General features: G+C 48.0%; 1 protein-coding gene across 3 annotated transcripts in view; it reads left to right on the top strand.

Annotated features, from left to right (window-relative positions):
- Positions 1-18,769, top strand: part of ANKRD11 (ankyrin repeat domain 11) — a 121,769-nt gene that overhangs the window by 6,504 nt on the left and 96,496 nt on the right. For all 3 annotated transcript variants that reach the window (XM_015639873.3, XM_015639872.3, XM_033517306.1), the window contains exon 2: positions 8,961-9,040. The gene's annotated coding sequence lies outside the window, so the exon portion shown is untranslated. The remainder of the gene's footprint in view (positions 1-8,960; positions 9,041-18,769) is intronic.

Genomic DNA, 18,769 nt, shown 5'->3' on the forward strand with positions numbered 1-18,769 from the left:
AGTCCAAGCCCAGGCTGGACAGCGCTTGGAACAACCTGGGATAGTGGAAGGAGTCCCTGCCCATGGCAGGGGGTAGAACTGGGTGAGCTTTAGGATCCCTTCCAAACCATTCCATGATATTTTTCAGGGTCGCTCACTTGGGTTCAGACAGCAGCTAATGCTGCTTTACCAGTACTCATAGAAAAGTGTTAGTTGCAGATGAAACATTACAAAGCCAAACTGTTCTGCTCTTTTCAGTCCTGTGGACATCTGGGTTGACTTTGAGCCCCTCATCCATGCCATGTTGTGCCATGAGCACAGCTTTGCATTTATCTCTGTTAATTGTGCCAAAGATCTGGGAGCAAAGAGCGCTTTTAATGCCCTGCTGTTCCCCAAAAATGGTGCAGATTGGGATGAGCTATGGGGGGGGTGGGGGGTTTAGAGGAGCTGCCTTGTGTGCAGTCGTGGGAAGAGGGATTTCTTCAGGGAATGGGTGAATTGTTTCCTTCTGCTCTGAGCAGCCTCTTAATGAGCTGCCCTCTCCAGGGTGCGGAGAGATGAACCTCCCATGGCTAACTCCAGCCTGGGAGGCTTCCACCACATCGCTGCCTTCGGATCCTTGGAGCTAAAAATACATCCATGCTGCACAGCAGACTCCAGGCACGTTAATCTGTTCCCTTTAGGAAGGAGATGTGTGGTGCTGGATGAACTGCTGTGGAAATTTTATTTTTGCTGTGCAGCGTTACCAGTTTTCTCCTTCCAATGGAAAAATGTCGTGGAAATCATTGTTCTGGTTGGAATTCCCTCTCTGACAACAATAGCAGCAGTGGGGTGGGGTGCTTTGGAATTGTTCAGTGAGGAAAAGTTTTGGAGGAGCGAGCTCTCCCAGGCTTTGCTGGCTCCACCACGTGAATGCTCTGCATCCCGCAGGAGCGTTCCCACCGCTGGCTTCTGGGATGCTCCTGGCCGCTCCTGGCTCTTCCAGCACAGCTCTGTAAGAATGCTGTGTGTCCCCCATTCAGCTGGGCTCGTTTGGCTGTAATTTAGCACGTTTTCCCGGGATGAGGAGGAATGACAGCCTGCCAGGCTAACACCTCCGAGCACTGCTGGAGTCATTGGTACCTCTGAGCGCAGTGATTCATCCCCAGGGCAGACACAGCTCGTGCCCTGCCTGGAGCTCCAGCCACGCTCACACCGTGTGCTCCTGCAGCCAGGATGCTGCTCTTTCCTGCCAGCCCTTGTTCCCAGGGAACTTGCGGAATATTTTAGGGCGGCAGAAGCGCGAGGGCCGCTTTAGACACAGCGCTGAGGGGCTGGAGCTGCCATTTCTGCCTGGTGATGAACAGCTCAGTGGCTGATTCTCTTCACGAGTTCCAACTTGAATTGCTGCTGTTTGTGCCAGTGGGGCGTTTGAGGTCTGGGATCCAGGATGACTTGCAGCGAGGGTTGCGTAAGCGTGTGTAGCTCCGGTCTCAGCGCTTTGTTTTCTCCGTGTTCCAAGACATGCAGCTTTTGCCTCTCCAGCTATTTAAGATTCAGAGTGTATTTTCCTCCTTTGATGTTTGGCTTACCTTGACAGGCTGGGAGAGCTGGGCTTGTTCAGCCTGGAGAAGAGAAGGTTCTGGGCAGAGCTTAGAACCCCTTCCAGTGCTAAAGGGGCTCCAGGAGAGCTGGAGAGGGAGTTTGGACAAGGGCCTGGAGTGGCAGAACAGGGAGGACTGGCTTCAAACTGAAAGAAGGAAAGATTCAGATTAGATATTAGGAGTAAATTTTTGGCTGTGAGGGTGGGCAGGCTCTGGCACAGGTGTCCAGAGAAGCTGTGGCTGCTCCTGGATCCTTGGAAGCGTCCAAGGGCAGGCTGGATGGGGCTGGCACAGTCTGGGCCAGTGGAAGGTGTCCCTGCCATGGCAGGGAGTGGCACTGGATGGGCTTTGAGGTCCCTTCCAACCCAAACCATCCCATGATGTTGACACAGGAGCTCACCTGCTCCACCAGCCTCTGTTTTCCTTGGATGTGCTGCTTCTGCTGCTGCTCATTAGCACAGGCTCTGTCACAAGCTGCTCAGACAGCCTAAACCATTTGTAAGGAAACTGTCTTTAAAATATGGATGGCATTAGAAGGACTCGGGCTTAAAATTAGAAACTGTTTATGATGCACAGTTGTAGTTGTTTACCTTGAACCATAATTATCTTATTTCCTGAGTTAAAAACGTCACGTCAGCTTGCTGAAGCAAGATTTGATGACAAAGGAATTGTTTTTAGCCACCAGCAGAGCAAAGAACACTTCAAAATGTGTGTCTAAATATGATTTTATAACCTAAAGTATACCACACTCAGGATTTTAAATTGGCTCTGGAAGTTGCGTGGGTTTATGGGTCGGCCATTTGGCCGGGGATCAAGGACTGGCTTTAATCCTGACTCCGTCCTTTTGTCCTCTGAGCGTTTTCCTTGCCCCCCCCTGTGCGGTTTGTTTGGCTGGGCCGTGCTGGAAGGGAGGGCCGTGCCCTTTCTCCGGGGGGCTGTGGTTGTTCTGGGGTGTGGGTTCGGGGTCCCTCCTGGGCACAGGAACAGCAGGAGTTTTCTGCTGATTTATGGACAAGCTCTGGAGTGGCCCCAGAGAGAAGCAGGGGCAGGACCTGCATCCCTCGAGCCCCTCTGAGCGTTTGGGGCAGCTCAACGGGCACAGACTGATATTTGACTTCCTCATTTTAGCATTATTACTGTATTTCCTTATTTCATTATTCAGCAATGCTCTCTGATCCTGTGTGCCTGGGGTGGCCTGTGCCCTCCTCACACCCTTTTCCAGGCTGGATTTCTGTACCCTGAGCGAGACAGCAGCTGCTCCTTCCTTACCTGTGCCTGCTGCTGCCAGGATGCTCCTTTCTCGGGAGAATGGAAAGTGGGAGGGGAGCAGCTTCTTTAATGATGACAACTGCTACTTAAACCTGTTCAGGGCTTAGAATAGAAAGGAAAAAAGATCAGTGGAAGCTGTAGGTGCTTTCAATGTATGTGGGATTTTTAAGGAGTCTTTTTATTCTGACCTTAACTTGCCAGGCCCCAGACAATAGGGGAGGGATGCTGTGTGGAAATCAAGGAGGTGCTTCCCTTCAGCTCTTTCTTTGCTGTGTAATTTGAGGTGGTTGTAAGGCACTTGTAACTCAGGAATTGTAGACTTGAGCACATTCTACAATTATATTTTTCATGTTGCTTTCTGGGGACCTCCTGGATTGTCCAGCTGGGTAACAGTGTCTGATCCTACATACCTGGGTGTGGGGCTGCCACCTGCATGTTCCTAAAAAATCTGTATTTGAGTTGAAGTGTCTGGTTATAACATTTCTGTCAGCACAGAGAGTTTTCTTGGCTGGAGAGGTGATATTCAGCCTGCTCAGAATCCAACCAGAAGCCATTCCATGGATGTTTGCTGGTTTTTTTCCCCTCTGTGAGGGAGATTGTTCTTGAAGGCTGAGCAGTGACTTCCTTGACTCCTCCTTGGCTAATTAGTGTGCTTTAAAATGGGATGCTTGCATCCTTTTCACCAATCAGCATTGGGAAAGGAAAGGAAATGGTTCAGGTATTAATAGTAACCTGTATCCAATTTGCCATGGAATTACACGGATGCAAATGTCTGGGATTGCAAAGGTGACAAATGTGTCTGTCTGTCACTCTTTTCTTTTGAAAAATGGTATTATCTCCATGTGTTAAAACTGAGCATGGAGTAAGAAATGTGGATTCATTTTTAAAGAAGGTGGAGCTCGTTGTGGCCTAGTGGCATCATTCACCCTCCTGCTTCCCTTAGGAGGAGGTACTGAGGGAGCTGAGTGGGATTTTGTGGTGAAGTCACAGGGAGGGATTCAGGCTGGGGAGGGCAAGGATGTGTTTGTCCCACCTCTCCAGTATTTAGGAGGAATGGAAAGGAGGAGGAGCCTCAACTGTGACAGAAGATGTGAGCTCACTTTAAATTAGGTCTTTAATTCCAGAGAGCATCCACCCTTCTTGCCTTGCTGGGTCAGTGAAGTTCAGCATCTCAGAGCTTAATCCCCATTCCTGGAAGTGTCCAAGGCCAGGTTGGATGGGGCTTGGAGCAGCCTGGGATAGTGGAAGGTGTCCATGCCTCAGGGGCAGGAACAAGACAGAATTTGAGGTCCCTTCCCACACAAACCATTCCTTGATTCTGTGATGTTTCAGCACAGATCCTGACCTCCCCTAATTACTGGAGATCTCCAAACAGTTTGATCATTCCTGAATGTAGGCTTCTACCAACCCCCAGTTCATAGGGACTGCACTGCCCATGTCAGACTTTCAATTAAAACACTTAAAGGACAGTTGATTTTCCTAGGAATCACATCTCTCCTGCCCTTTGTGCTTATTGCAGTGGGACAAATTAAACCTTGGGCTCTTCAGCCCATACAAGTGTCTGTGTTTTTGAGGACAGTATCAGCTTATTTTGTATTTTTTATCAAGTAGCACAGACAACACAAACTTTAAAAACTGTAGATCTCAGCATACATCTTATCTGTAGGGCAAAATAAAGGAACTTTAAGACCAAGAATATATCACCTACTTTCATTCTGAAAGCCACCTAATTAAATTTTACTTGATGCTACAATTTTGTCACCGTCAAACACGCCGAAAGGTGGGTTTTTATTTAGGACTAGTGGAATTCTCTTTGTGCTTTGGCTTTTCACTTGGGTAGCTGCTGCTGTTAGAGCAGGGTTGGTTTGTGATTGCTGCAGGAATATTTGTAAACTGTAGTGGAAGGCAGGTCCTGGAGCTCACCCCAGTGCTGGGAATCTCTCTGAAAAGGGTGGGAACGTGCTCTGTGTGTGTGCCTGGCTGTGCTGGGAGCCCCTGATAGGCTGCAGAGGGTATTTATCTCAAATTTATGTGCATTTCTTGGAAACAACTCTTTATCCTACTTCAGATCTACAGAGCAACACCTCTTCTTTCCCTCCTCTTTCTAGAGAGTCCTGAGCTGCATGGAGTGGTCTGAGGGTGCTTTTCCAGGCTTCTGAGGGAAATTGCCACAAATCTGATGATCCCTATTTGCTGTCCATCCCTTGAGAGGCCAGGAAAGCTTTCCTACTGTTCTGGCTGTCAGTGGGACGGGATAGGCAAAGCTCCAGAGACAGGGATTTCTACACTGTTCCTTTAGAGGTGGCACATTTTCTTCTCCAGATTCCAGCAGAAGGAACCCATGGATATTTATGGAAGACATCTGTGGGGATTGTAATGCTGCTGCTTATCGGTTCTTCCCCCACTCCCCAGTCTCCATTTTCTCAGGTTCTGGAATTACAGTGGGATTTTAAGCATTTTTCCCCATTTCAGCAGGTGAAAGCTCTGTCAGGCTGTGTAGGCAGCTGTGCCTATGGAGTGCATTGGAAAACATTTCCAAATTTCCCCTCCCTCCAAATTTGCTGTGCTGGTTCCCCCTTGATTCTGTATCGGAGGTAATGGAGCTTATCCAAGAGCAGGAGCTCCGTGGGTCTCGGGTGCTCCCCTGGGAATATTTTCACTGGAGCCCTCAGAGAGATGCCTTATTGAAATTCTGTCTCTTCCTGGAATTATTTTGAGGGAAGCAGATGAGTGCTGTGGAAAAAGGTTGTCTTACTCCCAGGAGGTTTTTTCCATTCAAAAGTTGGTCTAAAGCAGAATGTAAATCTCTGATATCCTGTTACGCTGCTTAGTTCTGGATCACCATAAAATCTGAATTGATGCAAGTCTGACTTGGTGTCCAAATACAACTTTTTCTCCTCAAAAAGACAGTAATGGTGAGGCAGACATTTGTGGGGACATTGGCCTCTGGATTTCCTGGGATAAGACAGCAGCAGTGGCTTCTTTCCTTCTCTCCTTTCTTTCTTCTCCTCTCATTTCATTTTGAAATGGAGATTTAAGCAGAACCTTTCTGCATTATTAATCAAATTTAGAAACTGAGGTGTATGAAATCATTGACTCTCAAACACATTTTTCATGGGGACTCTTGTGGGGAACTCTGCATCTGCACAGAACTGGTTTATCCCTTCAAGGAAGCAATTCCCACCTCGCTGCTGGGGCCAGTTGGTGTTGCTGCCACATCCCAACTGCTCTGGTGTGAAGAGTCTGTAGCTAATGTCAGTATTTTTCAGGTCACAGCCTGGGATTGTAAAGCATTTTCCATCTTCAAATACTAATTTCTGTGAAGTTACAAGATACCCTTTTATTAAGGAGGTTTGAATTATGTAATTCCCAGTTTTTTCGATGGAACGCTGGCAGGAGCTGCATGCTGTGCTCTGAATATGAAGTCCTTGATCTGTGTGTGGGTGCAGCAAGAATCACTAATTCAGGGAGGTGCTGAGGGACCCCGTGGTCAGTGTTAAGATCAGGAGTTGGTTGGGAAAATGTAGAAGTTTAAACATTTCTATATTTATTTTGGTGGGACCGTCTGCTTGCCCAGAGTTTCCAAGTTGCTTCGTGTTAACAGAAAAATAAAGTATCCAAAGTCTTGAAAGACTGAACCTGTTTTAAAGCAGAATCTGGCCACCTTGAGCACTTGAGTGGTGTTTGTATGGCCATTTCCAGGCACAGGAGGAGCAGTGTGTGCCACTGCAGATGGCTCCTGTGCACTGACCGCCAGCTCGGCAGCCTTGGAGCCTCGTCCCTGGTCAGCCCTGCAGGTTCCCAGGAGGGACAAGGGCAGTGATGATACTTTGTGAAGTGATACATTTTCATCAGCTAAAGCTAAGAAAATGGGATGGATAGATGTGTTTATTAATTATAATGTGACTTTTGGAAGTGAGGTTGGGTTTAAATTGAAATGTTGGATTCCGCGCAACAGGAACGTTGTGTGAGTGACCCGACCACGTACAGCCAGTGAGGCCGTGCTGGGCATCTCCCACTGGAGTATTTGCTGCATTCCTAAGTGATTTGATAACAATTTCATTAAAAAATGGTGCCATGTTCGTTCTGAAAATTACTTGGCTCACGTGTGGTCGCTGTTTCAGCGTTAGGATTCTTTATGTATGTTTATGTGTGAGCCAAGGAATGAATAAATTTGCTGTATGTGGGCCAGCAAGCAGCTGTAAATAGACCTTGAAAATGGTGTATCGGTGTCCTGGGACTGATTCCTGTAGACTTTTTGTTAATTTTGTTCACAGTTGATCACAGTTGTTGCCCAGAGGAGCTGTGGCTGTCTCTGGATCCCTGGGAGTGTCCAAGGCCAGCTTGGAGCAGCCTGGGCTAGTGGAAGGTGTGGAAGGCCCATGAGAGGGGGTGGAATGGGATGAACTTTGGGGTCCTTCCAACTCAAACCATTCCATGATTCTGTGACAGTCACTACTGTCAGCAGGCAGCACTGCTGCATTTCCAAACAATGTAGTTGGAAGTTCAGCTGTTTTCCCCCCAGTTTATTCCTGTTTATTGCTGTTGAAATGCTAATTAGTGATGTGACTGTTATTGTGGAGAAGAGGATAAAAGGAGCTGGGGAATCCTGCTGGAAAAGGTGTTGTGCATGTAGTACCACCATGCTCCATGGGGCTGCAGTTCCCATTAGGGGATCCCTCAGTGGCCCTTGGCCATGGAAATATCCACTAGTTACCCACGTGTCTGTATCTTTACTCTTCTCAAAGAAAAATGATAGAAAACTTCAGTTTTTGTTCATCTGGAGAGGTTTACCTGCTGCAGGATTCCTTTCTTTGTGTCAGGACCCTGAGCCTTCACATCTCCCTCTGGGTTTTGGGGTTTATTTTGGCATGTTCCTTTTCACTGACGTTCCCAAGACTTCTCTCAGCCCAGCTGGAAGCAGCTCTACCTTGGATGCAGCTGCATTGCTCATCTGGACATCCTCCCTTTGGCTTTTCATTGGGGAGTGAAGGTTTCCCAAAACAAACACGGCTCTCCCAGGGTTCCCGATCTCCTCTGTGTGTATCAGTCCCAGCTGGCCTCAGAGCCTCTCCTGGATGGCTTTTGGAAGGAGCCATCCTGTTGGAAAGCAGCTGTCCAGATCCAGCTACATCACAGAAGTTGTTTGTAAAGCATAAAATTGTCACGAGCTTTGCGAGGCAGGAAATGCAGATTTTTTTCGCTGTAGCTGGAGCAGGGGTTGGTCACTGTGTCCCAGGTGTGCTCTGCAGTGCTTAGAGATTGGATGGAACTCTGGGATTTTGGGGAATTTGGCACGAGCAGGATGTGGAGCTGGCAGCTCACCCTTTCACCTGTTCAAGCAGACCAGAATAACATCTCTGGCACTGGGGAAGTCCCAGTGCTCCCAGGGGGCTGATTTCCATACCTGTGGGTCCCTCACCATCCCACGGAGCTCCTCCAGCTTGGGAATGCTGAGGAGTGCAGGTTTTGGGCTTGGAATCTGCCAGCCCTTTCATGTGTGCCAGTTAATGAATGTAATTCCCCTTGGCCTTGGGTGCTGAGAGCTCCTGCTGGTTCCTGCCCGGCGTCAGAAATTTCACTTTGGGAATTTGGAGCTGGAAAAACATTCTTGAAAGTACAGCGAGAGCTGGTCAAAAAAAACCAATCAAGTTAGAGGTTTGTAGTAGATCTGCTGCTGTTCAGAACAAAGGTGTGCTTGAAAAGAGAGTGCTTATGCCATGGATGATTCCACAGGGCTTGTCTGGGAAGGTGAATTCCTGGCCAGGAGCTCATTCTGGCCCTGCCTGTCTCTGGCTTCATGAGCTTCTCAGGATTTGGGGGGTGACGCGCCCTCATTTGTAAATAAAATTCCTCTAAGCCCACCCAGATGGTCACAGAAACCTTGAAACAGGTGATTTTTTAAAAGAAAACATTATCAGAAAGTTATGGAAGAAGGTGGATGCTTGGCTGAGCTTCCACTCTTTCCTTTGTTCCTCTGTTTGTTCAGAGTTGTTATCAGGAAGTTTATTTGTGGATTAGGCAAGGGTTTGTACTTGGTAACCTTCATGTACTCAAATCCAGTGTGCGTGTTGTGAATAAAATTCACTTGTTTTAGTTTTCTAATGAACAAATTCCTGTGTTTTTCAGATTACACAGCGTTTTTGGGACACACCTCTGTTGGATTTTAATATATGTCCTGTGAAGAACAGCTTTCAACTATGGAATCGGTAAATATTGGCTTTGCTTCTGTCCAAAATTTCTGGTTTATTCCCTCACAAGTGCTTATGTCTCTGTTGGGCTGTTTGGTTTTGCCTTTTTAAAGTTTTTCTTTATTTTCTGAAATTTGAAAGCAAAAATTGCAAGTTCTGTGGAGTATATAAAAGGAACTAACCAAGAATATCTTGGGAGTTGTCTGCAGTTCTGAGATGTGTTTTTAATTTTAGATAATTTTGAATATAGCAACTTTTTCTCTGACCTCAGTGAAATAAAAGTGAACTTTCCTGCGTGGGCAGTTCTAGCACAGGTTTGCCCAGCAGACTGTGCAGCTTGTTGGTGCTGCTGACTGCTGAGTATTAAATAATACCTCTTTCTTTCTCTTTGCTTTCAAAATGTCTTGAAAAAACCCAAAGTCTCTAAGTTTTCCAGTGTTACGTCTCCTTGTGATTAGCCTAATTGAAACAGATGGCACCTACATTTCATTTTGGGCAGAGAAACCTCCCAATCTGCTGAGAGTACAGTTGGATGCAACGTTAGGACTCAACTTTTTGGGAGCATTAACAGATGCAGAAATAACAGGCTGTTGTAGAGTGGAATTCAGGGGGGAAAATGCGATTTTTGCCTCTGTTTTGTGCGAGAGGGTGGGAGAGGCTGCTGCTGTCCTGGAAATCCCGGTGGTGTGGCTGGAGCTGGAGACAGGGGCTTGTTCTGGCTGGGTTTTTTTGCTGTGCTGGTGGTTTGGTGTAATGGGAGCTGAGCAGAAGCTGGGTGGGCTCAGTGCCTGTCGGGGGGGCCGTGTGGGGATCAGGGTCACCCCTAGCATGGCCAGGAATCCTATGGAGAAGGCTCCCAGTGGATAATAGAGTGTGTGGCTCCTGCCTTGGGGCCCTGGGTCCTTGGCTGACCTCTGGGCTCAGTGGGATTATTTGTGATGAGGTTGTCAGCACGATAAAGGCTGTTGCTGGAGAGTTGCTCCATGCAGTCCAGCCCTGCTCCATCGGGTGCTTTTCCAGGCTGATAGGTGCCTTTTGTCCCGGAATTGGAGGAAAAAAACCTAAAAATTGTTGTGTTTAGTGTGGCCATGATAGTTTTGAAGTATTCAGATGGAGACAAGATGTTATTTCAGCTTCCCCTGTGAATATTAATAGCAGGAGAAGCCTTTCACAGTTAGACAAAGCAGAGCAGGCATCGGTGACTCTCCTGGTGGCCTTAGGTAATTAAAGTGTATCAGGTGTGAGCCCTTTTCCTGGCGTGTGCAGGAGCTCTGTCCTCCTTCCTGGGAGCTCTGCAGGAGCTGAAAAACCCAGCTCAGCCCTGACATCAATTATGAATCAGGCTGGTTGCTGTTGGCTGCCTGTTTTATTTCATAGCTGGGGACAAAGGTGTTTTCTTCCAAGTTTTGGACTAAGTGGTGTTTGGCTTTTTGGATGCTTTTCAAACCAGGATAACAAAAACTTAGCCAAAACTCAGGTGTGTTTGCACAGCCCTGTTTGGAAGGGTTTGCTTTAAGCAAGCCAGGCTTGACAGACTCATGGACTGGTTTGGGTTGGGAAGGACCTTGAAGCACATCATGTTCCACCCCTGCCATGGGCTCACCTCCCACTATCCCAGGCTGCTCCAAGCCCTGTCCAGCCTGGACTCAGACGCTTGCAGGGGTGGAGGCAGCTTCTCTGGGCAGTGGTGTTTGCTGCTCCTCTTGCTGTTGGCAGCAGGAGTGGCTGCACCACGCCAGGATTGTCCTGGCCTTCGGTGTCTCCCAGCACCATCGCGGCCGGCTGGTGCCATCCGCGTGTTCCCGACACCTTCCCGGGGAAGCAGAGGGGTCAAGGCTTTCTCCAAGCAGCAGCTTTGCTGGTGGCTTTGGCAGTTGTGTTCCAGGGAGTTCCTAATGAATATGCAGGTGTGGGATTAAAGGGATGAATGAGGAACAGAATTGCTTTCCGAGCTGCAGCCGCGCGTTCTGACCTCCCGAGAAGGGCACGATTGTAAAGCCGAGGCCTGGAGTGGAAAAGCAATTACAATACATGCTGCCAGGATTGAATTGTCCTCAGAAAGTCAGATGCTGCAATAATGGGAGCGTTGTTTAGCTGGAACGTGACTTCACTTAACTGCTCGGTGTTTTTCTATTAATGCTCTTAAACATGTTCACATACAGTTCTCAGGTCTTACTGCTCTGGGGGAAATGGAGCTCAGTATTCCACCAGGAAGATATTTCTCTGCAGGAGGTGTTCTTCTGAGCTTGCTGTCTTTTTTCCCCCATGTGTTTCAATTCTTACCCCTTTTAGGTCAGAGGGGCTGGAAGATAACCCCATGGCAGTGCAGTGTACGTTGATTCTTTAGGGTGTTGGTCATTGTGGAGCCAAGGAGAGCTTTCCACGGGGTCCTGGTGTATGGAAGTGTTGGATTTTGGGTTGAGAAGCTGCTGTGGTGGGAGGGGAAACCACGTATGAGGAGAATTAATAGTCTGAAAAAGCTGGGCTTGTTCAGCCTGTGGGAGAGGAGGCACTGGAGAAACCTTTAGAGCTTCTTCCAATGCCTCAAGGGACTCCAAGAAAGCTGGAGAGGGACTTTGGGCAGGGGATGGAGGGACAGGACACAGGGAATGGCTTCCCACTGCCAGAGGGCAGGGATGGATGGGATATTGGGAAGGAATTGTTCCCTGGGAGGGTGGGCAGGCCCTGGCACAGGTGCCCAGAGCAGCTGTGACTGCCCCTGGATCCCTGCAGTGTCCAGAGCCAGGTTGGACATTGGGCTGGGAGCACCTGGGACAGTGGAAGGTGTCCCTGCCATGGCCAGGGTGGGAATGAGATGAGCTTTGAGGTCTCTTCCAACCCAAACAATTCCATGATTCAATGCAGCATTAAAGGAGCAGAGTTGTGTGGCTTTTGTGGGTTTGCTGACTTCTGCTGGAGCCCTTTCTCTTGGAAAAACAGAGGTTTTGGAAGCTCCATAAAGCAGCTGGGTGTCTCTCCAGGTGCGGGTTTGCCCCGAGCCTTTCACCAGAGCCGGCCTGGGTTTGCTGTGGCCCAGCCTGGGAAGGGGAGGTGGGGAACACCCCAGCTCCCACTCTGTCCTCCCTGTGTGTGAGGTGGGTCTGCACGGCCCTTAGGAGCAGGAAATGTTTGTGTGGCAGTGTTCTGGTCTCTTGGACAGCACTGAAGTGACACAGTCTAAATTTAACTTTTAAACCCCTATCTTCACCGCCAGCAGAGGTTAAGCAGAGGTGGCTTAACTGTGAGCCTGGAGTTCTTTGTGGGTCAAACAAGCCTTGAGTTTTTGGACACAAAACCCTGCTGAGACCTACAGGAAAAAGCTTTAAATCCTTCCCCCTGTCCCCGTGAAAAAGCTGCTTTTTCAACTATAATCTCAGCACAAGCATTTGCTTTGAGTGGTTGAATTGCTGCTTTTACAGTTCTCTGTATTTTCCTAGAATTTGTTAAATTGCCAACGTTATTCACATGGCACTTTTGGCAGGTGCCACCTACATGCCCTCAATTTGAAGGTACCTTTCAGGAGCAGTGTAGGTAGGGAGGCTCCTCTCTTGCATGTCAGATGTTGGAGAGCGCAGCACTTCCATTAATTCACTTTCCCTGACCTTTCCACTGCTAATAAGCCAAGCTGGAGCACAATCCAGCACCTTAATGAACAGACCTGAGCTGAGCAGGGGCTGCTTTGAAAAATGTCTCGCTTGACTTGTTCGTTGGGTGTAATTTTGGTCCATTTATTCACCCTGGCACAGATGGGAGTTCTTGGTGAGAGCAACCCCCAACCAAATATAGCCCTTTTGCTCCTTCCTTTAGTGTTTAGAACTAGAGAAAACCGTGTCAATAACTGCTTGAAAAGAGGCAAAATGGTTGGTTGGGCTTTTTCTCTGAGTCTACTTGGTTTTTGAATAATTTTGTTCTCTGAGGGGCTATATTGTGACCAGAAAAATCCTCATTTTTAGAAGAAATACACTTTTGAGTTAGGATTTTGTAGATTTATATCAGCTAATGTAATGTACACTGAAAAATGCACGCTTGTGGGTTGTGATTTTATAGATTAATATCAACATGTAACGTAGACTTAAAAATCACAGTTGCATTTAGGAACTAGTTCATTAAAACAAGCAGACAGATCACGGGATCATCATTTGCAGTTATTGCCAGGCTGTTATGTCATGGAGAAATACTCCTGAGCCACCCAGCCCGGGTTACACAGGGAGGCTGGGCTTTTTGGGAAGGGATCTGTAGGTTTCTTGACCGGTTCCTGCTTCCATTGTTGTGCAACAGTGTTCCTGGGTGTGACTTATTGGGAAAGTAAAAGTGCTGGGGGGGCAGGTTGAAGGTTTTATTTATTTATGGGTGTTCCACAGAGAGCTCTTGAAAGTTGTGGCCTCCGCCCTGAGGAAGTGACACTGGCTGGGGAGTGAAGTGGCAGCGTGACACATGATATGGCTGCAATCCCTTGTTTTCCAGAGGTGCCCATCATGGTGTGATTAAGTGCAGATGATGCTCTTGGCAGCTGGAGGGGTGCAAGATGTTCCCACCTCTGGGAACACGGGCCCATGGGGAGGACCAGGCTCTCTTGCACTTCTGGAATGAAGCTTGGGATATTCTTGTTCCCTCCCCTTTAGGGTAGGTAAAGGTGACCCTGAGGTTTTGATGTTGAAATCCTCAAAAACTCAAATCCTGAGATCTTTAAGTGAGGGGAGTGGTTTTGTGTTCAGGGAGTTCATCCCTGCTGAGGGAGATGCATCAGTGGCTTGGGCATCTTTAGTGGGGCTGTGGGTGGGACAGTCATTGTCCAAGGAACAGGTCAGCTGCTGGACACCCTGTGAGGTGGGAATGAGGTGGGAATTGTGGCTCAGAGGTGTTCAGTAGCAGCAGACCCAGAGTGTGAATTTATGGAAGCCTTGTACAGAAGGTGATTTGGCTGAGCCACCCAAGTGTCTGACACAGACAGGGAGGTGCAGCCTGGTCCTGCTTCTGTCATACATGCAGGGAAAAGTGGGAAATGGTTATTGCAGACAAAAGCAGAAGTGATGGATCTGCTTCACTGATAGCTCTTGGAAGGGGACTCCTGACAAAACCAGGAAACAGTTCTGAAAAATAAGTCTAAAATGTTGGATTGCCCCATCCCTGGAGGTGTTTGAAGTGAGGCTGGATGGAGCCTGGAGCAGCCTGGTCTTGTGGAGGGTCTCCCTGCCCATGGCAGGGCTGGGATGAGCTTTAAGGTTCCTTCCCACCCAAAGCATTCTGTAGTTCTGTGCTGAGTGTGGAGATGGGGAGCAGGCATTAGCAATGTTTCTGTTTCCTTGGCTAAATCCTTGGCAGAGTTTTGATTTTTGGAACAACGGGAAAACAAGGGCTGAGCTTTGCTGGCTCAGCCTGATTTCCTGGCTTAACGAGATGCTTGAGGACTCACTCAGGTGTTCCAGCAGTTTGGTTTTTTTTTTGCTACTGGGTGTTATCCCTGTTTTGTGGTAGTTTGCTGGACTTCTCCAGAATCCAAAACTGAACTGTGTTTAGCAAGTTAGTGCTTCAAGGAGTGGGTTGTGACTGGACAGGCTGATTGTTTCCAGTTGCAGGAGCTGGGAGAGGGGAGGCTTTGGGTGTTCTGCAGGAACTTGTGGACATGAAGGGAGTGAGGGGCTGTGCCCACCATGGCTGAGGCTCCCAGGGGCTGGAATTCCCAGAACTGCTCCCTGTGACTGGGTGTTTTGGGAAGCTGACACGCCTGGCTTTGGCCTCAGAAGTGGCTTTGGGTTGGTGGACAAACACTGAGAGCTCTGCTTTCCCTCAGAGCTGTTTCATCCCTCGCCTGCCTTCCCCTTGCCACAGCCCTGGCTCGTCCCAGAGCGGGCAGATGGCTGCAGGAGCCGCCTCGGGTGTTTTGGGAAGGCACAGCCCTGGGGTGAGGGCCGAGGCAGAGCAGCAGCAGTGAGGAAAGTGGAGTTCTGGAGCTCTGGGACTGGCTGAGCCTTGGTGCTTCCCCCCAGAGCAGCGTCTCAGCTGCGACGTTTTTAACTCTTGAATTTGGAACAGACTTAGCAGCTCACCTTTGGGGGTGGGAGCTTGGGAGGTTGTCAATACTATTGCCTGGAACCATCTGTTCCTACCACTAAGTAGCTGCAAAAATCAGTAATTCATTCCCTTTTTTTTGTTCATTTTTTATTTTTTTTTAATTTTTTTGAAGGAGCTCTGGTGTAAATCTTCTGCCTTGTTATTTTTATGGGCTCCTTGTGGAAGACAAGCATCTCCACGGCGCTGGAACTGACGTTCTGGGTTTAATCTTTCATCTAAATTTATTTGAAATTGAAATCCCTGTCGTTATCGATATTAGAGGTTACTTTGGAGCACAGCAGCTATTTCTGGGGAACTGGGTGCATGGGGCTCCCTTATCAGGCAGGAATGTGCTTGTGTAACGTCACTTTTCTGGATGAACCTCTCGCCGAGGAGCGGGGACGGCAGCCGTGCGGACGGGTTATTTTGGGAAATCGCCACTGTAAATGGATGCTGTGTTTGCTTTTGTAAGGAAAATTGGTCATGGAGTCCTAGTTTTCATTTATTTTTGCCCCAGTGGGCTGTGGTGGTGGTTGTGATGGTGATTCTCATGGGGCAGTCACGGGAATGCCAAAACCAGCATTGATTATAGGACAGGCACAGAGCACTGCAGGTGTCCTGAGTTATCCCAGGCTGAGATTTCACTCCTGGGCTTAAACTGCAAAATCCAGATGAGCTGATATCACGTAACCATGTTAGTTTTTGGGGCAGGAGGTCCCAGGGACTGGTGGTGTTTTCATTGCTGGTGCTGACACCAGAGAAACCTGGTCCTGGTGTCCCTGCCCATGGCAGGGGGTGGAGATGAGCTTTAATGTCCCTTCAAATCCAAAACACTCCATAATTCCACAGCTTTCCTGCCTGAGAGCTGGTGTTTGTTGGAGATTTTACACTTTTCCTTGCTGTGTCACCAGAGTTGGGTTTTCCAGGTGTTTGTTTGGTGGTTATCTAAACTCCAGAGTGAATGCCTGAGGGTTCTGTTGGGCTGATGTCCAGTTCTCCCAGCACTGCACCAATGGTAGAAGTTGGGTTTTATCTGATCTGAAAGAACAGTGGTTGGATTTTGATGGAGTTTGTGTGTCTGGACTCATCCTAGCACACAATAATGTGAAAATACAGCCATCAATTCCTTGTGTACCCTTAGAAAATGTTAATACTTCCAGGCTTCAGAGGATTTGAGGAAAAGTTGTAGTTCAAAAGTTGTCATGTGCCTTGCAGGGAGGCCTGGGCTCCATGGGACAGAGCCAGGTAGTTTTCAGAGCACATTCCCAGTGTGAGTCCTTGATTTCCCTGCCCAACATTTAACCTTAATTCTGAATTTCCCGGAGGTCTCGACACCCGGTTTGTTTCGCAGTTTGGTGAAAGATGGGAGGGCAGCTGGAGAACTGGATGTATTCACCAGCTTGGAGGTGACAAATACTCAAAAGAATTAGAAAACAGAGGAGCTGGTCAACTTGATGGATGTGAGTGGGTATGATGGGAGGAGTTCTCTGATTCTGATCATTGTTATCCTTTTATATGATTTTTCAGCTGTTGAACAGTACAGGGATTCAGAGGTCAGCGTTGAATAGCTCTGGTTATTCTCTGCTGGTCCTGAACTTATTGCTGGTGTCATGTGAGAAATATACTTTCTTTTTATGTTGCACAGTCAGAAGAAAATTATTTTGTTGTCTTCAGTAGTTTTTACCTCATTCTTGTAGTCTTGCCAATATCCTGTAGTTGTTTTTTGCAGGAAGCCTTTCAGCATTCTCTTAATTGGAATTAACTTTTGTAAGAGAAATGCACGTTTGGGTCGAAGATAATGTAGGAAATAAATATTCAGGGAAATTTATTTTAAGTTAGTGGAAAGACATTCATTGGAGAGCTTTGCTTTGGAAATGTAACTTTGGTGAGGTTTAAGGAGAGGTTTATGGTAATAATAGAGGAATAAACCAACTCTGCTCCTGAGTCCTGTCTGTGAATTCCTATGGAAGGGCAGCTCTGATCCCTGCTCTGGTGACCAGGGGTGTCCTGGGCAGGAGCTGGACTGGATGATCCTTGTGGGTCCCTTCCCACTCAGGATATCCCATGATTATCTGATTCTCTGATTATTTTGAGTAACCTTAGAGACTGGTAGAGAGTCTACTTGTTATTGTCTGGTAAATTATGTTCATTAACGTAATTACACAGTTTTAATGCTACATGGAAGTTACATGGAGTCAAAATCAAATAGCAACAGGTAGTAAATAATTGGGCAAAATAAAAACAAGAAAACAAATAATGAGGAAAAATAATCATGTATTCTTTTCCTGTCACCAGTCGGGGCTGCAGCTGGATGTAGCAGCTGCCCAGTCCTGAATCCTTTCTTCCTCTCATTTTTAATGCTGCTTTTACAACAGTCTGAAGGAAATCTCTGTCTAAACCAACTGGTAGCAGCTCCTCTGGGCTTTGCCTTTGGCAAGGTGTCACACAGCTGAATTCTCCTTCCTTTGCTGAATTCTCCTCTCTTTCTCCTTGCAGTGTTTGGTTATTTAGTGCTATAAGGGGAACCTGAATATATGAATTTAGCCAAACCCTCGAGTATATAAAGTAGAGAAACTTCCCTCATTCCCTTGACCTCAAGCTTGCTGAGGTAGGAAAGCATTTAAAACACCCACAGCTCTGTGTGCACATGCAGATGTATTTTTAAATGTCCCCTACTTGAAGGTCATCCACAATTCCAGCTGAAGAGCAGTTTGGATTTCCTGTAGCTGGAAGCCGTCCTTGGGGCTGATTCCCGTGGTGTGCAGGGAGTGTGGGACCCCAGGGGAGGTTTTCATCCCGGGGGGCTTTGGACCTGTCTGAGTGGAGCAAGTCCAGAGGGGGCCATGGAGCTGGAGCCAGGCTGGGAGAGCTGGGGGTGTTCACTGGAGAAGCTCCAGGGAGAGCTCAGAGCCCCTTCCAGGGTCTGAAGGGGCTCCAGGAGAGCTGGAGAGGGACTGGGGACAAGGGATGGAGGGACAGGACACAGGGAATGGCTCCCAGTGCCAGAGGACAGGGTTAGGTGGGATATTGGGAAGGAATTGTTCCCTGTCAGGGTGGGGAGGCCCTGGCACAGGGTGCCCACAGAACTTGTGGCTGTTCCATCCCTGGCAGTGTCCAAGACCAGGTTGGATGCATTTTGGATCAAGCTGGGGCAGTGGAAGGTGTCCCATGGCAGGAGGTGGAATGAGATGGGCTTTAAGGTCCCTTCCCACCCAAACCACTCCATGAGAGGAATGTGGATGAACATCTCTGCCTGCCAGGAGCCTTCAGAGCTGCTTCATCTCTTTCCATCCTTGTGAGATGGCTCTGGGCTTGGAGCTGGTTCCGTGTGAGCCCAGGCCACCATGAGACACAGGATTAATTAGATCTTCAGATAACTGCAGCAGTGAGCTGGGCATAACAACAGCATGGAATTCCAGGGATGTGTTCTTGGCCCAACCACTTATTCCTCAGTGTCTCATTCCCAAGCACCCCTGGGCTCTGGAGCAAAAGGACAGTGAAGAAAAAAGCTCAGCTTTGATGGTTTATGCACTAACAGCTGCCAGTGAAGTGATGAGCTGTGGGTTTGATCACCTCTTGGTGGTGTCTTCTGGTGCTTCTGTCTATAATTTGGATACCTCCAGGACACTGCCCTAGGCTGAGACTGACCCCTTTGTAATGCTGAATTAAATAATTATAATAAAGTAGGAAAATTAC

The sequence above is a fragment of the Parus major genome, chromosome 11 (genome assembly GCF_001522545.3).
Source record: "Parus major isolate Abel chromosome 11, Parus_major1.1, whole genome shotgun sequence".
NCBI lineage: Eukaryota > Metazoa > Chordata > Aves > Passeriformes > Paridae > Parus > Parus major.